Source organism: Agelaius tricolor, unplaced genomic scaffold (genome assembly GCF_023055355.1).
Source record: "Agelaius tricolor isolate 1412-34295 unplaced genomic scaffold, bAgeTri1.0.p SCAF_74, whole genome shotgun sequence".
NCBI lineage: Eukaryota > Metazoa > Chordata > Aves > Passeriformes > Icteridae > Agelaius > Agelaius tricolor.
Window position 1 is genome coordinate 881012 of NW_027269334.1, and position 26840 is coordinate 907851.

The 26840-nt window shown below is 41.6% G+C and overlaps 1 protein-coding gene across 6 annotated transcripts in view; it reads right to left on the minus strand.

The window, feature by feature from the left end:
* The window catches only part of KCNA5 (potassium voltage-gated channel subfamily A member 5), a 198906-nt gene that overhangs the window by 152163 nt on the left and 19903 nt on the right, over nucleotides 1–26840 (minus strand). Inside the window, exon 2 of one of the 6 annotated variants that reach the window (XM_071418030.1) lies at nucleotides 19822–20485. The exons of 4 other annotated variants lie outside the window; for them this stretch is intronic. The gene's annotated coding sequence lies outside the window, so the exon portion shown is untranslated. Of the gene's footprint in view, nucleotides 1–19821; nucleotides 20526–26840 lie in introns of those variants that run through there. One more of the 6 variants, XM_071418035.1, reaches the window with a different exon arrangement.

Below are 26840 nucleotides of genomic sequence, written 5' to 3' on the forward strand. Positions count from 1 at the left end.
TATAGATGTTTTTCTATTAAAACATGTCCATCAAGATCTTCCATCCTGCCAACTGCTACTTTTGTAGCAATTAGTCCTAGTGATTTCCTAGCAGTAAAGGAAATCACTTCAAAATATGTACATACAAGAGCATATGTAGTTAAAAATATTAATAAGCAATATATTATTGTAATTATTGCATATAATAAATATATGCCAATAATAGAATGTGTATAAAGATATGATATGCAAGATCCCCAGAGGGAACAGATAGAATTATTTTCCTTGATTTTGAATTCCTAGATTTCACATTTCATAATACAGATATTAGATAATTATGATAAAGAGGATCTGGTCAAATTCCAACAAATTTCCTTTTCATTTCTTTGGGAAATATTAAAAATCACAACTAGGACAGCAAGCAAAGAAACTTGGCCTAAAGTAATGTATTTTTGCTAAAACAAAGATCAACTTTTCAACAGAATCTGGAAATTAAAATAATGTAATCTAAATGATTAAAAACAAATAAAAAGCAAAAAGGCAAAAGAGAAATATGTTTCTCTCCCTTTCGGCCTAGTAAGACCAGCCGTGGGTTGTTCCAGAACTACACAAGGGGAAGATGAACCCAGATGTGTCTTTGCTTTTATTTGAGCAAAACTCAAGAGAAAGTTACTTTTTGTTAGCAGAGGTGATTTTCCTAGGCTGTATTCCTCCACAGACTCTGAAACACCCAAAATCTGGCTGCAAATTCGGAAGAGAATTACAAACTTTCTTGGAAAGACCACCAGACTTTGAGACTTGCTGACAGTGGACACTAGAATTCCAGAAATAAAACCCATTGATAAAACTTCCAAATCCTACCCAGTGTTAGGGTGGAAAATGAAGCTTCTTTGTTATGCTGTTCCACAGGGTGTCCTGCCAAGCTCTTCCAGCTTAATGCCACTGACAACTCTAAGTAAAATATGAGGATTGAGCAGGAATGACAAGTGGCATTCACTGCCTCCTACTCCACACACTGCCCACTTCGACCTTCACAAGTCTACTGGAGTTGTCCTTATCTACAGCAGCTAAGTCCTCTTACGTGCTATTTAAATAGCAATAAAATCCCTTTTTTCACATTTTGCATTTATCCCAAGGAAAGAAATCACAGTTGATTAAAAAAAAAAAAAATCAACAAAACAATGAAAACCACATGGAAATATGCTAGGAGTTTCCTCATCCTCGAAACTTGACAATAAGCATATTTGAAACACTCATGTTGTTGCTGGGAAGGAAAGAGTGGTTTAGCCAATATTTAAAGAAATGTTTCAAATCTGAACAGAATAAAGAGGGTTTGTAGCCATGGTAACTTCCACAATCATTTATTAAAAAACTATAATATCCCTGAAGAGTTGTGACATGATGCAGCAACCATGTCACATTGTGTGGGCTGATGTTATGTCTTGAAAGCCTGAATGACTTGATGCGACCTGGCATGATGCTATGGATATTTGAAATTTTTCAAGGGAAATTCCAGTTCTAGTGGTAGGTAGAAAGAAACAAATTTTCACAGAAGGTTGGACAAGGACATACACAAATGACAATCATAAATTATTCCTTAAAATTTGTGCACTTGCAGAGTAATTTCACAGCATGAAAAGTGAAGGATAACAGAACATTGTGGCTACACAGGAAAAACTTCTTATCTGGAGTAAGTAGGCAGTGTCTAATTTTTGGTAAGCATAAAGACACCATTACTATAAAAGTGTATTACAAATTCAAATGTAACCACTGGAAAGAGATTATACTTTGGATTTTTTTTTCTATTTAGACAGTGACATTTGGAACTTTAGAGCACTAATTTAAAATGACAGCATAAAATCTTTGTGCTTTGACATATTTTTTCCTATTTTGAATTAAAATTAAGACTTGAAAATAATTTTTGAGCATCTGATCATAAAAAAAATCCTTTCTGCCATTATTACAGCTTCAGACAGTGGATCAGACTGTTCTTTTAATGTTCAGAACAAGCACAATATGTGAGATCAATCACCTGATTGCCACTTGAAAAAGTGGATAAAGTTCAGGACTGATCTGATGCCAGTAGGAGAGGAAGAGGATTCCATGGATTATTACACCCATGCATTGCAATGAGACATCTCTGACAGAGATGTAGTATTCCCAAAATAGCATTTGTCACCACATCAGAGCAGGCAATGGCTTGGTGCAGAACACTTTCTTTTAACTTAGTATTTTTTAAGTTGCCTGAGAAGTATCAAGGAATGTGAGATCATTTGAAGCCAGTGTACTTATTAACAAAATAGTGGTGAAAATCAAAAACATTGCTGCAGCACTCTCAGAACAGCTTTCTCTCCCAAAATAGAGGTACATCAGTTTTAAGAGGACTGTTTTATAAGAGAGCTCCAAGAAACTCCCCTTGAAAACTGTCTTTCTTAGAAATTTCTGTCTTAGCAAAAGTTTGACAAAATATATTTAGAAAAGCATTCTGCATGGAAGAGTCTTCACTGGCTCTGAAAGGATAATGATGATTTATTCCTTGGAGAGGTATGACTTTGAGAGTGTGGATCTATCAAATAACGGTTAGGAAAGATCATCCACTGCAGTATTGTTGGACTGGGTCCCAAAGGCCTGAGTTATCTCCATCACATCCAGGGACATTATTCTCTCTGCCCCGAGATGAGCTCCCTGCCTGTGCAATGTGTTCTCTTCATTGCAAACAGGCTGCAGAGCCAGAGCAGCAGGAAGTCACAATAAACTTTATTTCTCTTATGGACAAGTTGCCTTGTCCCAGATACTTGTCACCAGAATCACTTACGAATGTTCAATGTAGCTCAATCCATATTTGTGCTCTGGACCACCATGGGCTCATGCACGACTGGTTGGAGAATGGTGAATGAACTAATGAGTCTTTTCTTCTTTCACAAACCTCAGTCACAGTGATTTCTCTCAGAATCTGCCAGAAAATGTTTAGATCACCCAATGGCAATAGGCTCTGCCTTAACTGTCTAAGCGCTTGACCACTCCATAAACTAAAGGCAGATTTCCACTCAATAGACTTTAATAGCTAATATTTGCTTGGAGACCTTTTGTCTGCCCTCCACACACAGAACCTGCTTCATTTTGGAGATAAGTCATAAAGAGATGAGCCATAACTGAGACAGAATCTGTCCATTTAAATTTCTTCTCTTCAACATGCGGAACTGTCTAGAACATGCCACATGCTCACAGACACTGACAGAGATTTGAAACCCAGAAAGATGAAGAGAGAATATTGGCCTGGCTTGGAAGGACCTTAAAGATCCTCTTGTCCCCACCTCCTGCTGTGGGCAAGGACAACTTTCACATCCTGGCCTTGGACAATTCCCGGGATGGAGCAGCCACAGCTTCTCTGAGAAACTTGTTCCAAGGCCTCGCCACCCTCACAGGAAACAATTTCTTCCCAATATCCCATTTAACCCTGCTCTCTGTCAGTGTGAAGCCATTCCCCCTTGTCCTGTCACTCCAGGCCCTTGCCAAGAGTCTCTCTTCCTCTTTCCTGAGGGCTCCCTTCAGGCATCAGAAGGCCACAGTGAGGTCACCCCAAAGCCTTCTCTTCTCCAGGCTGAACAATCCCAATTCCCTCAGCCTTTCCTCCCAGCAGAGCTGCTCCATCCCTCTGATCCCCTTGGTGTCCCTACTCTGGCCTGGCTCCAGCAGCTCCCTGTCCTTCCTGTGCTGGGCCCAGGGCTGGTTACAGCTCTGCAGGGGGGGCTCAGCAGAGAGGGGCAAAGAGACAGAATCACATCCCTTGATCCCCTAACTCTTCACCTACTGTGTACTGAACCAACTCACTCATCTGACTGCAGCGCTGTTTCACCATTTTAAAACCAATAAATGTTTATTCTACTGTATTTTGTTTGATCTGGTTTGCAACAAATAAACCAGTTAAGTTTTATGATATGCCCTTTGAGATGTTATTTTTGTTTGGAACCTAAATTTAATGTAAATCAGTCTCTGGTCCCACCAAGGACAAATATTTTAAAAGTGCTGCCAGCCATGCCTTTTAGACTGTTGTCTCCCCTTTATAATTATTGATGTTGGCATTATACCAAGAACCCTTTTCTTGGTGTATCAATAGAGTTGTGTTTATTTTGACATTTTATTTGCTGAATAAAAAACTGGTCTCAGTCACGGCATAAGTTTCAATGGGTGCTTTCAAGCATCAGAATCCAGCATTTCTGTGCTTTAACAGCATTTTATTTCCCTGATATCATTTAGAAAATCATTCAATAATTCTACACTAAATGATATCCAGGAGGTAGGAGCTTATTTGCAATAGAGCACATTACACTGAAAGGCTGTGTCAGGTGCATGAAGGAAATGTCCTCACCCCTATCACTGGGCTAATGAGAAGGTCCCTGAGCAGGGGAGTGCTATCCCTGTAGGAAACTACACCCTCCTGACCTTTAAACGTTTTGGCCTCATAGCCCTGCTGTCTTCCTCAGGGCCTGCTCCACACCAAGCTGCTTCCAGATGCTGTAAGTTACTGAACCCCGATGAGAATTAGGCTTTCAGTCTTGTTCTTATCTGAATGCACACCTTAAAGTGTGAGATAAATGTCTGGTTTTGTCTCATGTATGGTGATGCAGTCTTTCTGCCACAGCCACCTTCAGGACATGAATTATTCACTAGAAATAATAAGAAGACTGTTACTCAATAAAAACTTGTCAGGTTTCCAGGTCCCATTCAGAGGCTAACACTAGCTTTCATCTTACAAATAATACATATTCAAATTCATTTGCTAACCTGTTATTTGGCAAAGGAACCACAGGTCACATTACAGTTAATTTATGAAATCACTTAAGTGAAACCCTACACCTGCCTTTACCTTTCACTTCTGCAGAACATTAGCAGGTTGTATCACATATCATTGCAAATGTTTTTCATTAGAACCAGCAACAAAGGTGTCTAAAGTGAAGCATAACAGCTGGATTTAAGAAAAGTCTTGGTCAACCTAATTGCAAAGGCCTTTGAAACTGGACTTTGCCATCTCAGCGCTAATTCCCGAGTCATGGTGTGTGCATTTGCATGGTGTGTGCATTTGCATGTTAGAACCCTGCTTGGAAGGCATTGCAATACCTCATCGTATCAAATATTGAAGAAACATGATCAGCTTGTGCTGCAGCATGGCCGTACCACTGAACTAACCAATTCCTCCTGTTACCTGTTTGTATTAAAATCAGGAGGCTGGAAATGTGGAAGTGTTTCTCTAAAATAATAACCACAACTTTCCTGAAGGTCATGATCATGTTCAGTCAACGTGTAAGGAAATATGAACAGGCTCCTGTGACCACAGAGACCTGCATACTCTCATTATTCCTGCACACATAGTGAAAAGTCAGAAACATCCTCAGAAAAAAAGACTGTCAAAATACAGCAGAAAATTTGCTCTGATTTTCCTCAGCATAGCTTTCATATTTCCATTAAGTGGGTAGACAGGCAAGAACTGACAGTTTGCAAGTATTTTTAACTTCCCCTTCTGTTTCTACATTTGCTGAGGGAAATTTGTCACTTTCCCCCTTTTAAGATTTTTACCTCCAGCTTTGGCAAGCTTCAAGTATAGAAAGAGGGTTTTTTTTCCCCCTTCATTCAAGGGAGTTCCAGATATTTATGGGCTTTCATGCTTCTCCTAGGGTGGTAGACAGTTACTACTCATGAAAGAGGTTAGGATCATTCTATGTTATTAGATATGTCATATTTATCAGCAAAGTTACCTGCACACTCTTCTTCTTGCTGATGTCCAACCTGAAACTCTCCTGGCACAGCTCTCATCCTGTCCCTTGTTCCCCGGGAGCAGAGCCCAATCCCCCCCAGCTGTCCCCTCCTGTCAGGGAGTTGTGCAGAGCCAGAAGGGCCCCCCTGAGCCTCCTTTTCTCCAGGCTGAGCCCCCCCCCAGCTCCCTCAGCCCTTCCTGGTGCTCCAGACCCTTCCCCAGCTCCATTCCCTTCTCTGGACATGCTCCAGCCCCTCAATGTCCATTTCCTGTCCTGAGGTTCCCAGAAGTGCCCCAGGATCTGAGGTGTGGCCCCAGCAGTGCCAGCCCAGGGGACAGTCACTGCCCTGGCCCTGCTGCCACACCATGGCTGGCACAGCCCAGGTGCCATTGGCCTCCTGCCCCCCTGGGCACACCTGGCTCCTGTCCAGCTGCTGTCCCCAGCACCCCCAGGGCCTTTTCCAGCTTTCCAGCCCCTCTGCCCCAGCCCGGAGCTGCAAGGGGTTGGTGCGACCCAAGGCAGGACTGGGCCCTTGGCCTTGTGGAATCTCAGAGCACTGGCCTGGGCCCATGGATCCAGCCTGTAAATCTCAAAATAAATTTACACCTGATGATGACATTGCTGGTAGTGACCAAAAGCCCACCATGCTGTGCCTTTCAGTAGCAGAAACATCACTACTAACCTGTCCCATATTTGAAATATCTCTGAGTTACCTTTTGGCCTCCAAACTGTCACTCAATCTCCCATGGCACAATAACATGAAATGATCTGTGATACTTTGTGCTGCCTCACCTAAAGAATTCTGAGGACCAATACATGACTGAGAAAGGCTCATGTGTCCTCTCAGATCCACTGCCACAGGTTCAGTGTCTCCACCTACACTGCTCACTAATTCTGAACAGACAATTAAAAAAAATTGGGAGGTAGCATTCCTCCTTTGGTGCTTTCTCAGCAAGTACAGATTGCTTGCTTTTCACAAGGCAAATACAACCCTAAGGTTCCCTAATTTCTGGCCAGTTTTCTATTTCTTGATCTAAAGTTGAATTTGCTCTCCAGTTTTAAACGATTGCCAAGCCTGGAATGGGCTGCCCAGAGGGTGGTGGAGTCCCCATCCCTGGAGGTGTTCAAGAACGGACTGGATGTGGCAGTCTGTGCTCTGGTTTAGTTGACAAGGTCAGAAGTTGGCCTTGATATCTTGGAGGTCTTTTCCAACCTTAATGATTCCATGATTCTCTGGTTCTGTGGAGGAGACCTTAAGGACAGTTCTTTAAAGAAGTCACGTATCAAAATGCCAAACCAAACCAACCACAACCAAATTACCAACCAAAACCCCACCACTAACCCAAAACTCAGGAAACAGAGAAAAGTCTCACTCAGGAAAGTCTCCCTGTAGGGTCACTGGAAGTCTGATACTGTACTTGTACATTATTAGATTAAACATTAAGTAATAATAAATATATTAGACACAAAGTAATCCATAATTGACTGATTTCTTCAGATACACATTTTCTCTGAAATTTTCTCCAAACTTTCTTTAGATACACATTTAATTCTGAAAGTCTTTCCTCTCAAGTGCACAAAAGAAGAAGAATGAGACTAAATCCCAGATGAAAATCTGCCTTCCTCACCCTGAAGTGAAGAACACTTTGGTAGTGAACCACAGTAGAACTTGCAGCAGAGACAACATTGCTTTGTCACAGTGCAACCCAGATGAAATTGGGAAGAGAGAAGATGGCTACAAAGAGGTTGTGCAATAGAAAACTGTTAAAACAAGCTGTTAATATTCTGGAAAAGCAATAGCAATGTGCCTGTGAATTACTTATCCATAAAAAGAGATATAATTTTAAGTAAATCTACTTGAAGTGATTTTTGTTGAATATTCTCTCCCAGGAGAAGAATTCACCCTGCCTCAACTCCACTTCCCAAACCTTAATTTTCTGAAACATACAGGAAGATTAGTGCATAAAGGAGAGACCATCTGTTTCCTTTCATCACTAAACTAAAGATGGTTTCCTCTGTGCAGAAGATTGCAGCCCGTAAGATCTTGAGACTGAAAGCGTTTGTATTTAAATGCAAGCAAGGCAGGAATCCAACAGGTCATTATTTCCTTTTAAAATGAGGGAGGGAAGTTGCATCATCAATCATTATCTCACATTATTTCAGTCTTATCTCTTTTCTGGCTTTAAGAGGCAACCTCAGGCACATGGCCAGCAGTTCAGTTTCAACCAGGATTTTGTTTTGTTTTCCTCCTGGAATACCTGGGTGACTCCTGGTATTGAGACACATTTTTAACAGACACACATGGGAACCACTGGAAAAATCCTGTTGGAAGCAAATGTGTGTTTGGTACATACTATTATGTACCAAATAATACATACATACTATTTATATGGTTGCAGATGAGCTCTTTCCTTTCCATGGGATTGGCGCTGTTAGAATTGATAATTAACACACACTCAGGAGCTAGTCTCCTTGAGATTTGATGTTCTCAACTCTCACACTACTTAATTTCATCTACAAGAAATAATGGGGTTTTGTCTCCTTGGATTGATCCATTTTTATGGCCAACATGTTTTGTAGACATGGGAAAGGCTTTTAAACATAGGCAAGCAGAAGTTGGAGCTGTCCCTCTCATGGATTGATTTCTGCAGCTGGGGAGTTGAAGGTGCTCAATGCCTAAAGTGTATGATTGAACCCATGTATCCAAGGTCCATTGAAATTTATGATGTCACTATCTGGAATTCACTGCTTCAGCCCAGAAAATAATATTTCCCTTCTTATCCATAGCTATCCCAGAACCACCAAAACTGTTTTACTCATTGAAACATTGCAAATTTGAAAAGCTACACCTGAGGCCTACATGTGATATAATTTTGTCTTCAAAATCCATCCAAATCAGGGGACTTGGAGGAGGAGGGAACGATATGACTCCACATGGACCAAAAAAGTCTCCTTACAGTGACCTGATTGCAAGCTAAAGTCTCAGAGGAAAATAAGCAGAACCATCTTACATTCCAGCTATTGCTACTGGGTACCCATTTTACAAAGTGAATTTGGCAACTATTTATAACAAAAAAAGCCTCAAAAATACCCCAAAACCAGACACCAGACTATTAGAAAGATATCAGCCCAGCTGTATGCTTAGCCTGATTGCAGGTTCCTTTCTTTACACTCAGCTGGACACTCTGAGAATGATGAGCACCTCTGTGATTACAGCTCTCCCGTGTGTTTTCCACCTATTTCACTGAGGAATAAAAACACTACAAGTGAGTCTTCCAGATTTCCTATCATGATGTTATCTGACTATCATGCCTCTTCCTAATAATTATTTTTGTATCCTGTACCCATGCAGATCTTCCTTTCAGTGGCATCCCTGAAGTCTCAGAGAGCAGAAGTCAATGTCCCTCATCCTCTTATTTTTGTCTGCCTTTCTCATTGTATTCCCAACTTTGCACCCTTGCTATTTATCTCGTGTACCCATTAGGGTCTGTATTCCCTCCATCCACTTTCAGATTAATAATATTTTAACTATTTATCTCCCAGGATTATACAGAACCTTCCTTCTCCAGCCCACGGCTGCCCTCATGGTGGGGATTTCACCCTCACAGAGGAAACCAAATAAAAAAGGAGTGTTGCCTTTGCCAAGAGCCACTTCTGCAGAGACCATTTGGAGGGCCCTGCTATCCCACAGAACTTAAATTGGAAGCTCATTGGAACCTTTCAGCAGCTCATGATTTTACTTGAAAGAGAAGAAAAAAAAAAAAACAACACAGAGCTGTTGAGAGAAGTTTCCCAAGTGAAACTCAAGTCTCAGAAGGCAAGGAAAGGAGGTTCATTTTAAAACATAAACTGCTGTAAACTATAGCACTATAAACTGCTGCTCTGGAATTGGGATAAATTTAGTATGGATTCATCACTGAGAAGTAACTTCTCCTGGTATGTGAGTTATCTGTGATCTTCTGAAGCTGTCTTCACTGGACTTTACAGAGGAATAAACAGGCTGGCAAATCTCACTGTGTACATGCTCTTGCATGGGAAAATCCAATTTAATCCCTGGAATTTCAGCTTTCCCTGTTCTGTTCTTAGCCAGGCAGCTGCTTTTAGGAAAATCTTTTATCTTCAGCAAGACAAGGAGCAAACAGTATGGACTGCATGTGATTAGAAGCAAAATTTCTACTGCAAACACAACTGCTTTGAGCTGTTTCAAACACCTGACTTATGCTAAAGAGTGTTGTGGGAGCAAAGGACAGCAGACAAGACAAAAAGGAATCAGAAATTAGAGGGCTAATTAGAGATCTAATAATAACCTAATAATAACCTTTTTTTTTTTTTTTTTGTCACAAATTCTTAAAAAGGTTTTTTGGTTTTCAAGTTTGAAGACCCCATATAGGAAAAAACATCTCCTTTGGGAGATCAACTCAGTGAGTCAAGAACTTTATATTTGCAATTTTTGTTTCCCATCTTTCAGTACTCTGCTGGCTGTCAAAGCAATGCACATTTCATGGAGCATGAAGAGTATCACTGTAGAGAAAGGGCAAAGAGCCACTGAGGTCACTGATGTGAGGGCAGATTTTGGGGTTGTAAGGTCAAGCTTTCATCATGTGGTGAGTGGTTCAATCTCTTTGGCCTGGAATCTTCTCCCACTCACCTGATGTGAACTGAGTGGACTTATCTGTAGACCAGCACTTTAACTTCTCTAAGTGTGACAAATGAAGAAAAAAGTCCTTACTTTTGCACTTTGATTGAGTGAAATTTTGTGGTCTTTCACACCCATCTTGCATTTGCATATCATCAGATAAGTGTTAGGGTGGAGAACAGTCTAAATTTAAAATGTGTGGGGAAAAAAAAAAAAAGAACTGTTGGGCCACCTTAAGCACCAGACATTAGAAGGGAACCGGGATCATTCAATCTAACTTTTACAGCCAGAGATGGAAAGATTAATTTCCTAAACTTCTGATCAAATAAAGAACAATCCACAGAGACAGAGGCTCTTCATGGGACACAATAATCTGGCAAAGTACTCAATCAGATAAAAAAAAAATCTTTTTCTTATATTTTAAGAAGAAAGGATAAGTAGTTACAACCAAGAGAAAAAAATCTCATATTTTGAAGGACATTAGGAAGGGTGAGGGCAGAATATCTTACCAATTTACCAAAGTTCAGAGACTAGGTTTTTGGGAAAGTTGGAGGTTTGGAAGATGATGGAGCTTTCGTAAAAAATGTTCACTATCAGAGCTCTGCCCTGGTGCCAGGCTGTTTTAACCTTAAACTACCTAAAGGAATGAGATTCAATCATACAATTTTATCTTAATTTATCTATAGCAAAGGCATTTCTGTGCCTCATTTTGTGACTAAGATAAATTCTCTGACTTGTTGCAACTCCAAATAACATGAGATCCAAACTGGATCAATGCTACTGAAAGAAAATTGTATTATTTCCCTGAGTTATGTTCTGTGGAATCTGAGATATCAAAATAAAATTTCAAGTACTGATAAAAACCTTAATCTTGGTTAAGCTTTTCTGGCAACAGAGAAACAAACACAAGGCCTGTAGCACCAGGCTGAAGCACAACAGAGCTGTTACCTCAATAGGGCTGGTATTTTTAAAATCCTATTCATTGTTCTTAAGTCTCTCACAAGCATCAGCTGCTCCATACTTTTCTTCCTTGTATGATTAAATTGACAAACACACTTTGAGATATGGGCTCTCATTTCAGGTATGTGAAAAACAACTGCTCACTTTGAAAATTGGAAAAGGTTTATTAAACCTTAACAAAAATAGAACAAAAGGACTACATAATGAAAAATTTGCAATGCAGGGAACTGGCCTCATGGCCGGTTCATCTTCAAGATGGATGCTCAGTGTTTTATACCCCTGGGCGGTGCATCAGTCAGCCCTGGCCCCTCCCAAAGTCTGTCAGTCAGCTCTTCTTTGCCATTTATCAGTGGAGACTGCTATCTTGTAACTTGGTTGGAGGTCAGGTGTTGCCATACTGCCCCCCCAGGCACCAAGTTTTTCCATTCCCAGCTGCACCATGCAAGGGACACATGTGCAGCCTTCTTTGTACCTGTCCTAGACAACCCAGGCTGTCTGATGGCAACAATACAGGGGCGGGAAAGGGAACCATGGGGAGAACAGAGGACATCTAAACTACACTAACATAACTATACACCACTAAAGCTTTTCTTAATATTCACACAATAGTTTTCCCTCAATTGCAAGAGCAAATAATCTCATTATCCAACTATAACAGGTATATCTGGAAGGAAGATTGTCATTTCAAGAATGGAGATTAGAAATATAAAACTACCCTCCTCACAGATCATTCTTCATATTTTCACATCACTCTTTCAGCACAGGGTTGTGTTTAGTGCAGGACCTGTTTTCCCACAGCTTCCAATGGATTGCTAGAGGTGTTTTGGGAGTACAAGGACAGAGACAAGCTCACAAACAGGCTGATGGGAATCCTGGATGGGAGCCACAGAACGATGACCACATACATCAGACCAGATCATCCTCTACAGTCAGATAAATTCACACTTATTTATTGTCAGTTTTTATCTTGATCACCAATGTGGTTTTATCAGCCTTTAACTCCCTGGAAAATGGGAAGTGTCTAATGGATTTTGAGTAAAAATGGAGCTAGTGGATAAAGTTATAAGAATGTTCTGCTGGATAACATGGTTTAGGTGACTGGAAACATCTCATCCAGAGCAATAAAGATTTGTTTCACCTTCTTGTCTGTTTTCTATGACACTTTCTACAAATAATATTATTCAGAGGTAACCATAATTTCCTATATATTCTATTCATGGCACTCTGTGCCATTTCAGCTAGGACAAAAATTGCTGGTTTATGAAACATTTCAGTTTGAGCTTTTGAAGTTTTCAGTTATTTCCATTAAGTACTTTTACTTCTAAATTTGGGACAAAATGTAAGGGGGAAAATAGAAAAAAGAGAACTAGAAAAAACAGAAATTCTTCCTTCAACATTAAAAAAAAATTTTTTTAAGTGTTGGAACAAGTGACAATCTATAAACTGCTCTTATGCATCAAGCTACATCAAGAGAAAGCCAGAAGTATTTCTGAAAACAGTTTGTGTTTTATGTCGCACACACTTTGGTGTGCCTCACAATCATAAATTTATGTTGGAACAGAGCTGAGGTCTTTGTATTATTTCTAGACTCTTTTAAAAAGTGGTTACACTGCTAATGTGGCCTTTGAGTGAAGTTGATTTATTGACATTTCTTTCAGAAATGTCACAAAAACTGCTCTCATGCCATGGCTACCTGAGACAAAAGAGGGATGGAAATTTCCTGCACATCCTGCAGATTTTCACTGGAGATATTACCATCAGAATCCTGTTTAGAGATGTCACCATCACTTCAGTCAGGCCCTTTAGTGAAAGGAAAAGCCTGATGAAATCACTTCACCCCATGAAAGAAAGTTAACACTGTGCTGGCATCAGCCTGTTAAAATTCACTGGGATCAGTAGCCATGGCATCAATTGGTCACCGAATCCTAGTCGTTGCAGATTTTCCTTCTTTTCCCTTTTCTTATGTGCAGTTGTTCTGTGACTAACAGAGACACATTTCCAGCACAAAGCAGATAGGATAATGGTGAAGGAGCAGAAATGGGAGGTGATTTTCACTTCATCCCATCCTCATATCTTGGGAGGTTTAAGCTGGTCACCAAGGACTGTTCTCACTTGCTTGAGTACTCTCTTCGGGAGATTAATTTCACTGAATTTTTGGAGCTTCAGGGTTTGGTATTTTTCCTAAGCCATTCCCTATTACTTTCTTCCCTCCTGTACAACCTTCTTTCCCAAAGCCTTTCATACCTTCCTTATAAGGCTGTTCACAGCCTATTCCTTTAGGAATTTGGTACATTTATTGGCTAAGATGGATCTTTGGGGCTGACTTGTACACAGAGGAAGGGAGGTTGTGTAGCCTGGAAACAACTTCCACTTAATCAAAGCACCTTCCTCAGAATGGACTTCCTGTGTCCAAGGGGAGAATAAGAGAATAATCTTACCTTATTTTCACATGATTCACCTGCTTATCAGCAATTCCATCTTCTTGGCCTGGAGCCATGGCAAAAGAATTCATTATTTTTCCATGTCCCATCCATTCTCTTATAGTGTTTCTGCTTTTCCTTGGACTATATCTCTCCAGAGAATGATTTCCCCTCATGCCTATCCTCAAACTATGGGTACCATAAAAAAGATGAACATTCTTTCACCACACAACCACTTGTAAAGACTCTTCTAGGCCTGAGTTTCCTTTTTTTTTTTTGAGGGTGAGTCAGGAGATACTTAGCTAGGTTTTATTCTTAGAACCTTCTTATATCGTGAATAAAGTAAGTTGTGAGAAGAAATTTTTATTCAGATTCATATCAGTGCAAACACAGAGAATGGCAAAGCTTACCATGGAGTTCTGAAGTGCTCATCTCAGGGAAGGGAAGTTTTACCAACAATTCATATGGACAGAGCCAGGGAAGTCAGAGTTTTAGCTGTCACATTTACTCAGCTCCACTAGTCTGGATGGTCAGTTTTAAAAACTGCCATTAACTGTTGCCTGTCCCTTTCTTTTTCCCACCAGCTCTTGCTCATATTCCTCACAGAAAACCTATTAGATGATCAAAGGTAAGTGATAAAAGCTGCCTTTCTGCACTGCATTCTGGTGTATCAAAGTGCTTTAAACACACCTTATTAAAAAAAAAAAAAAGAAAAAGAAAAAAAGAAATTATTTTATATTAGAGTTTTTTCTTCCAGAATCTCAAACCTTGCCTAGCAAAACACCAATTTAAGTGAAGAAAAGTTGGGACAGCGATGGACTCTTGGACTCATTCCCTTGATAGTTATTTGTACTTCAAAGCTTTTCAGTATGGGCTTTATTTGTGGCAATTTCCCAATGAGGCTGAGCAGGGATTGCCAGTTTGGCAAAACAGGGCAAAAAAAGCTACTGAGGAAACCATGTCCCTCACATTTAAAGATCTGTACTCTTCCTGCTATGTCTAACAAATATGTGCTGGGAGCAGCCTGGTTTTTTGTCACACTAATGAGCACAAAAAGAATGGAAAAATCAAGGAAAGTTAAAGCAACCCAGAAATTACCCTGGGTGTGGTGTTGAGCCCGGAAATTCTCCACCTCTCCACCTGCATAGCCAGGCAGTGCCAGTGGGGCTCAGGGATGCATGATAGAGGATGAAGAATGGCATTGGGAAGGCTCTGAAAGGAGAATTTTGATCTCTAGTCCATCATTCTCCTAGCATAAGAGCAAAGTATACCTGAGCAAAGATAGCAATTTCTGTAACCAGACAGAAAGGGGTTTGCTCTTACACCCTATTCGCCTGTCAGCCTGAGCTGTGCAGGGTCAATGAGAGAAAGAGTTGAAAGAAACTTGCTCAGAGATGTTTCTGTGGCTGCCCCATCCCAGGAAAAGTCCAACACCAGGTTAGATAGGGCTCTGAGCAACCTAGTGGAAAGTGTACCCCATGGCAGGGGGTTGGAACTGGATGGGCTTTAAGGCTTCCAACCAAAGCCATCCCATGATTCTGTGAAACTCATGGAATACCAGGGTATGGAATTCTAGCAATCAGGAGGTTTTGTGCAAATTCTTCACTGACAGATGGGATTTCTTTTCCCCTTCAGTCTTGTTTGTGACTCTCTGCTGAGGTGCTCACACGGGTATCTTGGCTCCACACTGTTGCAGTGAGTTGTCCTGTTTAAGCCAATCCAAATAACTGGTTATCCTCCAGAGAGGTTTGTAACCTCCAAGCAGATGAGGGATGATAGCTGTGCTCCATTTATAAAACAATCCTTAGCCAACACACAAACTGCACTAAGGCTGCTCTTGCCCCTTCCGTCCCCAAAGGCTGCTCCGCTCATTCCTCACCCTCTGACACTTCTCCTTCCCTGAGCGTTAGAATCCCGGTTCAGATGTCCTGGAGGATGGCCTGTGGCAGAGAAAGGAGCACTCTGCTGTGCTTCCTGAGCAAGAAGAGAAGCAGTCACACCTCATTAGCTACTGAAGCACACATCTGTGCCCAGCTTCCACACTGGCATCCATCTCATCAATGGGCAGGAATGAGGCAGACCCCAGAGTGAGCAGAGGAAAATTAATTTGTGCCTTCTATCCCATCTTCTTCCCAAAAGCTGCTTTGAGCTTTGCTCTTTAATGACAGAAACTACTGGCCCTTGACTCAGCCAGGATTCAGCATGGTTTAATAAGGTCACAGAATGGTTTGGATTGGAATGGACCTTAAAGACCACCTCATTCCAACCTCCTGGCCTGAGCAGGGACACCTTCCACCAGACCAGGTTGCTCAAGATACTTATTCCTTCCTTCTCCTGGTTGGCAGAGAGAGGATAAGGGAACACTCTCCCTAGATGACCCCTCAGCAGCAGCACTGATCCTGGCAATGCTAAAGAGACCGATTTTGGCCAGTCATGTGCAAAAAAGCTCCCACCCAGCTACATTCCCCCCAACACATTAACTTAGCCTCACTCCGAACACCAGGTTCAACTCTGGCCTGAAAGGCACTTTTATACCCAGAAGCACATGAGCACAGAGCTCCTCTGCCCTGGCTTTGTGTGTGAGGCAGGTTCAGGGCCTGGGTGAAAGATTTGACTACACCTGAAGTTGAAGCAGGATGCTCACTGCAGCACTGGACCTGCTAATCTCTGCCACTAGGAAAATCTGCCTGACCCTGTCTAGAATCTATTCAATATTTTCTTCCTTTGCCTTCTGCAAATTGCATAAGTGGGGAGCCCCTTGGAAGCAGAAAAGAGGGGCTGTGGTGGCAGCTGCTGCTCCCTAGGAAGGAAAGAAAAGGGAGCAGTGAGTGGAAAGGGACTGTCACAACCAGAGTGGCTTTGCTGCAAGTAAAGGCTCTCCAGCTGGGACTGCGTGGGAGGGAGCAGAGATTCTGCCAGCAAGCAGAAAGGTGGAGGATTTGTCTTGATGTGATTATGTTGTTTTTTTTTTTAAGCACGAGCTAGTTTTATTTCTCCTGTGGGCCCTTCCTCCTGCAGAGCTCTCGAAGGTAAGAGTTCACAGCTCTTGAGACAGACTGGGCAGACAGGGCTTGCATCAACAACCGAGAATTTTAAACCAAGAGCAAAGAATCCAACCAAAAGTATCCCCTCTCTATCATCAACAAAACATTTTTGGTTATTATCAGATTTCTCATCTTACGACAGCTCTTGTGTCCTATCCACAGAGACAAGTGTGTGTGGGTCCATGCATGAGAGACAGCAAAATGACAGCTGAGATCCTTTGAAAGTGGTCAAAATCCAACATAATTTCAAAACGATGTTTTGGGGTGAAAGAATAATAAAAATACCCCTAACAAGTTGAACTCTTCGTGCTTCTTTCCCACCGTCAGTTTGTCAGCACTCTGAACAGGGTGAGAACAGCTCTCTCAGAGCACATAATTAATATTTTCTGCCTGCATCTGCTGTACCCAGGCAAAAACTGCTTCCAGCCCTGCTCCAGCCTCACATCTCCCAGTGCAGTTAATGTGCTGAGAGGCATTGTTTTGCCCTAGTAATCTTGTTTACACATTTCCTCTGCATTTTATTTTCTGTAATCTCATTTGCCAGCCTGAAAAGTAAAAACAAACAGAATGAGCTACTAAGAACAAAAAAGAAAAGGAAGGAGGCTTTCAGGAATGCCCCTGCTCATCTCACATAGGCAGGAATGTGCTTTTCCACTGCTGCCATGTGAGGAATGGCACCTCTGTCTCAGTGTTCCTGGGTCCTGCCTGAATTCCCGACTGGGCAGCACAAAGTGCAGGGATTTGCGGGCAGTTAATTCAGATAATTGTATTTTCCTGCTGCCTGTGGAATGGAAACACTGGAGCTCCGGGGGCAGAGGATTCCACGTGCGCTCGCCTGCCGTATGTAGTGCACCAAATGCCTGCAGCTGCCCTCCCCTGATCCCATCTGTTGGAGATTGATGTTGATTTTGCTCATCTTGCCTCCTGAAAAGCCAGCAATAATAATGAATGAACTCAGCATTCAGCAGAGTGTTGGCAGCCAAATCAGGCTGATGGCAGGCACATTCTCTGCAAGGTTCTTTTGCTGCAAACATGCTCACAAGGGGATGGGACTGGATCCTGGGATTAAGAATCTGGTCCTAGACAGATTTTTGCACCACCTTCACCTCGGTGGATTTCAGTCCATCACTCTTCTTATCATTAGGTGGCTTCTCTTGTGTTTACCTTGGATCTTTTTTCCTGTAACTACAGGCACAAAGTTCAAGCACAGAGCTAGGTGCTGGTTAAGAACAGTCAACTTCTAAGCAAAATCCCCTTTTCAGGTTGAAGATATTTTCATCTAAAATTAATCTTTCATTGCAAATTAAAAGCTGATAAATAGAATAAAAATTATTTGATTAGTCTAGTCTGAAACTCAAGCTTATTAAACCATTGACTTGCTTCCTATGCTCTAATAATAACAAGGAGAAGCTGAAAAGAAATTAGTGAACGTGCTTTTGGCAAAACAGCAGCAGTAGCTCACCTAAAGAAGATGCCTTATTAATAGAAACCTTAATTAGAAGCCAGCCCCAGCTGTTTGTTTACAGGAACAAATCTTGTTTCTGATTGGAGATGTCTAGATGTGTATACTATGCCTCCAGGATGTAAGAGGAATCAGGAGCTGTCATTCTGGTGGACATGAGAAAATAGAGCTCCACTCAGTTCAGTGATGGAGGTGTAGGTAGGTCAGAGAAGCCACCTGTCCCCATCACCACTGTCACCACTCACAATCCTCAGGCTTCTCCCAGGAGGTCCTATTGCCCATTCCTTGTGTTAAATAGCCCACAGCTTGAGTTGGTTCAGCCTTTGTTTTATTTAAATTGGACATTTTGCAATTTGTATGATTTAAAATCCTGAACAGAGGCTTGGCATACAGCATTAAACAGACAAGGACCAGAAATGTCCTTCTCTCTTTGCTTTGTAAACAGTTGTATTTGATGGAGTCTTACTTGCAGCAAGGACATGTTCCCAACACACTGAAAATGACAGAAAATTTCCCACTGACTTCACTAAACCTTTGAGACCCAAAGGAATATTGCAGTAATAAAAAGCCAGCATTGTACAATGGCCTCAAGTTTCTACTGGCACTGAATGTCTTTTCCAAAGAAAAAGCCAAAAAAAGCTGAATCTCCCCAAAGCAGGAGAGGCACTGAATGGTTTCATGCCCTTGCTCTGAGGGACTTTAATGTCCATGAATGCTCAGAGCACTCAGAATTTTGATAAGTTGACTCTAAGATCAAAGCCTGTTTCCAGACTCAGAAATCTCCTCATTAAAGCCTCAGTCCTGCATCCGTTTGTGCATCTGTTCACGTCAGTCAAGACTATGCCTCAGCACAGAACTGAGCACCTCACTGGATCTATCCAGCAAAAGAAAATCAGGGGAGTTGCAAGGAAGATCCACATGACAAGGATGAAGTTCTCTAGTTAAAGGCCTAAGGCTTCCATCAATCCACACATCTCCCAGGTCATGGTACTCTTTTCCTGAGTAGAGAGGGTTACAAAAAAACCCAAACAAATTCCTTTAAAAAGTTTGTGATTCACAGAAACAAGTTGCATTTAAATGCAGGTAAACTCTGAGGCGTTCAGTGAGCAAAACCAGAAGATCTCCACTAATGTCAAGGAAATGAGGCTGGTTCATGCCAGCTGGGAATCTGCCTAAAGGACTCTCACAAGGCAGGGCCAGGTCCTACAGCATCCAGTTCCAAGAGCTGCACAGGGAAGTACTGGTGAAATGGGTGACACTCCACTGATTCATGTAATATCAGTTCTAAATTTAGCCATGGATGAGAACTGAAATAAAGAAGATAAACCTTTATGGAGCAGGAAAATCTACCTTTCAAGTCCAAAAAGACTTATGAAGAAGTATCCCTGAGCTGAGCTTACCACTTGCTGGTAATTTTTCACCGTCTCAAATCCCACATCAGAAGATTTTCAGGCTGTGACAGACACATATAGACATAGAAATAGATATAAATATAGATTAGCACATTTAAAATTATCAGTCATTATTATTCAGAAACTGTTATCACTGTCACGCACACGGGGCATGGTTCTGAAGAATGGGGACATTATTTTATTGAGTTAGAGAGATGGGAAACAGGCATAAAGAATACAGGTAATGAACATATTTGAAATAGCAATATAAACATAAACAGAAAAATGTTCAAGTCAAAGTCACATGAAAAATTAGACTAATCTTCAGATGCATTCTAGACTTGTATGTACAGCATTTTTATGGTAAAAGTAGAAATACAAACTCCAGAGATGCAGCACATCTCAAGAATACAAAATAAATAAAGAGGAGCGCCAATAAAAGAAAGAGAACAAACACTTGAATCTTCTTCCAGAATTATGAGAAAGTTTGATATGTATGAAGCAGGGGATAAGATGCCCAATCTATGACAAGAACTCAATTTATTTCCAAACAAAAGCTCAAATGATAAAATCTTGTGCCTAGGAGTGAGTCCTAAAGCATTTAAACTTTTCTCACTCCTGTTGTGAAGCTGAAGTATTCTTCTATGAGAGAAACCTTGGAGCAGACCAGTGTTTCAGCAATCCCAGTGAAGGAATCCAATTCTGGGGATGATGGGGACATCACAGTTATTTATCCAGAAGGAAGTTTTTCAGCAGCTTCTAACCCAAGATGACTTGAGAACAAGGAATAGGCTGGTTTGGTTTCAGACTCTGCAGCAGTGTCTTCCTAATGGTCAGTGTCTGCAGGAGGAAGGCAATCAGGACAGTGTCATGCAAAAAGCTGCATTGATTAAGGAGGAAAAACCATTAGGCTCTACACTGGACACAAAATTATGGCTTAGAACAAAGTGGAAGGTGTCCTTTCCCATGGTGGGGGGTTGGAACTAGAGGATCTTTAAGGTCCTTTCCCACCCAGGCCATTCCATGATTCTCTGATTCTCTGAAAGATTCACCATTATTTCACTTCCCTTTCAAGAGTGTTACAATTAATTGAGTGCCACTGAGCACCATCAACAGTTTTCCTGCTGGAAGTTTCTCCCTCATCAATTTGTTTGCATAACCAAATATCCTAGAGACAAAAAAAACCAGCCCTGTTTCCACTCCCACAATCCTTGCAAATTAGATTTTTATGGTAGATTTTTCCTCTCCAGAAAAATAGGTCAGTTCCCCTGCAGTAATGCACACAGTCTGAGGCCCATGTTTCTGCTTGGAATGAGCACACATGGAATGCAAGTGCCCCTTGAAGCTGGGCATCTGCACATGCCACCCTCTCCTTTAACTGGTCAAGTAACTATTTGCAGATTTCCCCTGCCTTCAGAGCTGAAGCAAGGCCTAAATACTTAAGCCTTTTTCTACTTCCAATCTCCCTCTCTGAAAATATGGACCATAAATATCCTCTCCCAGGAGATTAGTCCTGGAACCTTATTGGGCTTAAAGTTACATTTGAACAATGTCCTAATAAAAACAAATAGTAAATAAAGTGTGTTCCAAGGACATCAAATCATGATTACAATGACTTCCATTTTTGTAGAACTTCCAAAATAAATCTTTCTTTCTTTATGCCTTGGAAAATAAAAAAGACTTGGTATGCGGGAATAAGTTAAATAGATGGAAATATAAAAGTAAAAAATAACAGGAGATTGCTTAAGAAGAATATTTAAAACCAGAAAAGTTATTCCCAAGCAGCTTCCCAGGCAGCTTCTGTAAGACAAAATAGAAAAGAAAGAAGTAGAAACAAAGGGATTTTTCAGCTCAGTGGGATGAAAGAAGTTGGTTTCAATGGGGTCTGAAAGGGAGCAAGGACGACTGTGGCCATAACTGCACACCTGAACCACATGATTTTACACATACACACATCCCCCTTAAATCCATCATAATTGAACAGTGACTTCTTTCAGCGTGTGTGCAAACACTTCACTTCATAAAGCAGCCCTGAAAGGGCAAAGAGGAGAGAGAGCCCTACAAATATTGCTCATTCACCCTGTGGGTCCTGCAGCATGGGGACCACACAGCCACATCCCTGCCTGTCTCAGAAGGCTGTTCCCCAGTTTTGGTAAAGTTTTACAGTCTTGAAAGTGAACTTAAGCCCAAAGGTGACGTACATGAAAAAAAAAGAAACAACAACAAAAAAAAAAGCAGCAAAACTAAATCCTTTGGAAAGGTTTTGAAGTGAATCTGTGTGAAATGAAATAAACAGTTCTCCCCACTCTGAAATACCAAAGGCCGTTTCTGTCAGAAGAGCTCCCCACATGTTAATCTGCACTGAAGCCTCAGTGCCAGAGTTGGTACCCTTTGAAGTTAAAGGAAAAGCTCCTCCTGTCTTTATGGTGCCCAGATTCCTTGCTGGATTGAAAAATATCAGAGGTTTCCTAGGCTCCCAAGAGCTCTCTGAAGATCACTGTCCAGTGATTAGAGGAAATGTCAAGGGGACTGGTTAGAAATCTCACAGTGGCTGAGCTGGAAATGCTCCCTAGAAGGGATCCTGATTTGGTTGTGAATGATCTCGGAACTAGGCTTATCAAATCTGATGGCAGATTTGAGTAGAAAAAGAGAGATTCACATCTCAAAATAAAATATTTGGTGCTTTCTTTTTTTAATTTTATTTTACCAATTCTACTTTTCTTCCTTTTTTCCCCCTACTGATTTATGTTAGCTAGAATCAAACTTGAGTATTATGTGGGTTTTTCATGGTATTTTCATACTCTTCTCCTTTCTTTTCTCCTTTTGAAGGAAGAAGGAGAGGAAAAAAAAAGGTTGGAAAATGAAATGGACTTCAGTAATTTAAATTTTGAATAAATAATTTTTTTCAGGTGATGTCAAACTAACTGAAATTGACATTTAATTAACTGAAATTTACATTTCCATGTAAACATGAAAAATATGAATGTAGCGTTTTGACGCTCTTTGATTACGTATTTTCTACAGCAGGAAAGGAATGTCATGATTAAGAATTTTCAGCCAACTTGAGGCAGGAGTATTAGGAGTCCCTGCAATCTGGCATCCTGAGCCATAATCTTTCTGAGTAGCACAGAGGGATCTGTTTTGAGCAGCAGAGCATCTACACTACAGCAGAGTGCTGCCTGTAATACAAGTGAGGATAACACAGGGCAGGAGATTAATATTCTGCATCACACTGGGCTCTGTTATTTTTATCCTGCTGTTTCCTTCACTCACCATCTCATGACTCACACCCTCCCCACACTGGAATTTCTGCCTCAATCTCATGGCTCACTGGTGTCTTAGGGAAGCCGTGGAGAGCTGTCTGGAGAACATCACTACTGCCTGAGCTCCAGGTCACTCTGGAGAACACAGAGAGGCAGCAGAATTTACTGGTTTATCACACACCTCCTCTGGCTGTTGCAAACTGTCTTCAGCACTTGTAAGGGTTGCAGTTCTTCCTTGTTTTTACAGCCTTAGTGACATGTCTGGATGCAAGTCCTAGTTCCAGACATTCTCATGGATAGCTGGCACTGCACCAGCCTTTAGTAAAAGTACAGGCCTCAACCTGTGAGGGGGGAAAGGGCTCTTGAGAGACAGGTGAATGTAATTCAAGATGAGTAAAAGAGCTGCTCCTTACATGTTTCTTGGTTATCACCTCAGGGATATGGTCCTCGATGCCACACTAGCAGGGTTGATGCTTCCTGAGGCAAAACCACAATTCCCTGATGTGGGATGGGAAGGCCAGGTCACAGGAGGAACTGGATGTTGAAATCCTTACTAGTTGCACATACAGCTATGGTGATCCCAAATGCAGAATATCAAAACCCCAGTGCAGTCTCCTGCTGTAGAATCCTGCACTCTCATTTCCCAGGGGATTCAGTTCCCCAAGTGCCTGGACTCTGGCTTCTCTTTAAATCCAGAAGTAACACGGAGTTTGCCAGTTAGGAACCTAAATTCTACCTCCTCCCAGAAATGAGGCTGATCAGAGGAAGCATGATTATTTTTTCTTACCTCCTCATGGAGTGATGACAGCCCCTGCTCAAGAATCCAAATTCCCTCCTTTCCCTCTATCTGAACTTCCATCTCTATCTTCCTGAGGGTATTTCCAAACCAGTTGGAAGCCAACAGCACAGAAGGTTCGCTCTTTATGTGAACAAGCAAATATTCTCTAGGCTAGAGGGAGTACTTCAAGCAGCAGTTGGACACCATATCATTCTTCAAAAAAAATATTCATACTAGAAAATAACAGACAAATCTCACTCTACATGTTTCCTCCTCTTTTGCCCTGCCACTTTCAAAAAATGAGCTTTATTGAAAGATGCCAAAGAAGCCTTGTCCACAGAATATTTACAAAAAAAAAGGCATTTATCTGGGGAAAGGGGAATAAAATCCTAACTTAGCTGTGGAAATTCTACTCAGTAGCAAGATTCCCTTCACACAGGTACTGAAGCAATGGGCTCTCCAGTACCTTTGAGTGTATCTAGCCAAAGTAATGCCCTTTTTTGCTGAGAAGGTAGGTAGGTGTCAGCCTGGTTCTAGAGTCAGTTTAGCAGAAGGATCACTTGTGATCCATAGTGTTATTCCAGCTTTCCCAGGAAAAGGTAGCAAAGGATGTCAAAGAGCCCTTTCTCACAAGCTTTTAGATCCCCTGGCCTCCTGCTTTTAATTTTTGCTCCCATCTGGCTCTCCAGGTAACACTGGAAAACATAAAGCATGTTTTATTTCTGTGGATGTTTTGTTCTCCAGATTTGTCCTGGGGCAAACTTCCTACCCCCTCACATCAACTCAAGTCCTTCTCGTGGACTGTTGATGATGACTCAGAACAGTCAATGAGCCTTTTGTTGGTGACACAGCCTCATCCAGCAGAGACTTTGTTGCTCAGAACCCAAACACCAGCTCAAGTCACCCATCACATGCCCTGCCCTCTCCTCTTGTCCCTCCCCAGCATAACTGGCTGTCTGGAGGGGGACAGATGAGCATGATGGAGCAGGAAGGCTGACAGCTTGCACACCCACACCACATCCAAATGCCAGGTCTCCCCAGAATCCAAAGGGCAGAAGCTTCCCTCAGTCCACCCTCAGTCTAGAAACATGACCGCAACACAACAGTCATGCCCTTCCTCTCAGACAATTCTTCCAGCTGGAGGATGATCAATGTGAGAGCCCCAGGAGAGGCTGAGGAGGATGTGATTACTGACCTGAAATGAAGCCTGTGCACACTGCAGGAGAAGCTTCCACTAAAATCTCTTCCACTGGAACACTGGAATCAGCACCTCAGGACAACAAATGCTGCTGCAGTTTGAAAGATGATTACCAAAAAAAAAAAAAAAGCTAAAGGGAATTGGAGCAGCCAGAGAAAATCTTGTTAATGCAGCAGTGTCCTGCTGTGAGCTTTCTGTTTAACAGAGAGGCTCCTTGGTACTAAAGTTTTTGCTGTCAAACACCTGTCAGCAGTCCTTTAAAGTAAGGTTTGTCCTGAGCTGCAACCTCCTGTCTTGAAACTGTCTTTGTCTGCAGCTGTTCTAAGCAGACTCTATGAATCCAGAGGAACCCTTTCCATATCTTACTTCTCAGCTCTGTCTTATCACCTGAGGTGCACAGAAGGTCAGGAAAGGACGTAAAAATATCTCAAAGAGGATGTCAAGAGGACGGTGCCAGGCTCTCTTCAGTGGTGCTCAATGAGAGGACAGGGAGCAATGGCCATAAACTAAACACAAGTTCCAACTCAGCAGAAGGAAGAATTTCTTTCCACTGAGGGTGGCAGAGCACTGGAACAGCTGCCCAGGAAGGGCCTGGAGTTCCCCCTCTAGAGACATTCCCAACCTGACTGGATGTGTTCCTGTGTCGCCTGCTCTGGGTGACCCTGCCTGGGCAGGGGGGTTGGACTGGATGAGCTCCAGACGTCCCTTCCAGCCCTAAGGATTCTGTGAAAGCCATCACTCAGAACAGTCAGGAAATGACTTGCAAAGAGCAGCTTTTCATTCACGTGAAGCTGGTCTCTGCACTTCCTCCCAGTCTTTTCCAAACACAAGGAAAAGAATATGCAGGGACACTTTTGTCAAATGGAATAGAGCAAAGCAAGGGACTTTCTCCATTAACTGTTTTTTTCTGGAGGGTGTTAGGTGCTTGGAAGATACATTTTTCATGGAAACATTTCTGATTCAATCCCGAGTTCTCTGGCAAAGGTTTCCTCAATCATATGCGAGATGAACTGTTTGCCACTTCTCACAGATGGTAACCTGCACTTCCTACAAGCTAGAGCAGGGGGGTTCATTTTAAACAAGATTTTTAATATTTCAGGGAAAAAAACCCCAAAAAACTAGTGTGATTTCCTTCTAATGATTCAGAAGAAGGAGTTGCAATCCAGAGGGTAAACTAACTACTAAAATGCATGTAATCACTATGATTTCCAGAGAGCAATGATCAAAATTGCCTCACATCTATACACTGCATTCCTGGAACTCAATCTTCATGGCAAATGAATGCCTACCATTGGATAAAAATGTCATCTGGCACTGAAAACAACAAAGAAGGATGGTAGTTCCTCGCTCAGAGCATCACTGAAAAGCACTTAAAATTATTGATGTAAGATTAAAGCCTTAAAAATAAAACCACATCATTAGAGAGCAGGAATTTTGCCTTGAACACAACGTGTCACCAGTTTCAAGACAAGTATAGTTCTATATTTAGAACAAGAATCAATGGGAAAGGAATCTGAAAAACCAAAATATCATACTCGATATTTTGTCATAAGAAACATGTGAGATATTTCTCCATCTCACAAAGAGTTTCTGTCCTGAGGAAAGGTTCACAGTTTGCTTTTTCAAGAAACTACAAATTTTGTACTTTCTAGTATTAACTGATTTATGCAAATTTTATACTTATCCTGTCCATAAATTAATGAGTTGCCAATCTTGCTGTATTTTAAGTCAGATCAGCACCAGATGGAGAGCAGAATTGCTTAATAAGGGGTTTTATCAAAAGAGTAATTAAGCAAATATACATCTGAAATCCAGTGTCAATACTGACAAGTCTAACAAACTTTCCTAAGGAACTACCTGATTCTGTGGTGGCTGGATTCAGTTTTAAGTTCTTGGCAGAGATCAGTATCCTACACTTGAACTATGCTATCCAAAATGTCTAAACTGAGCCCTGAG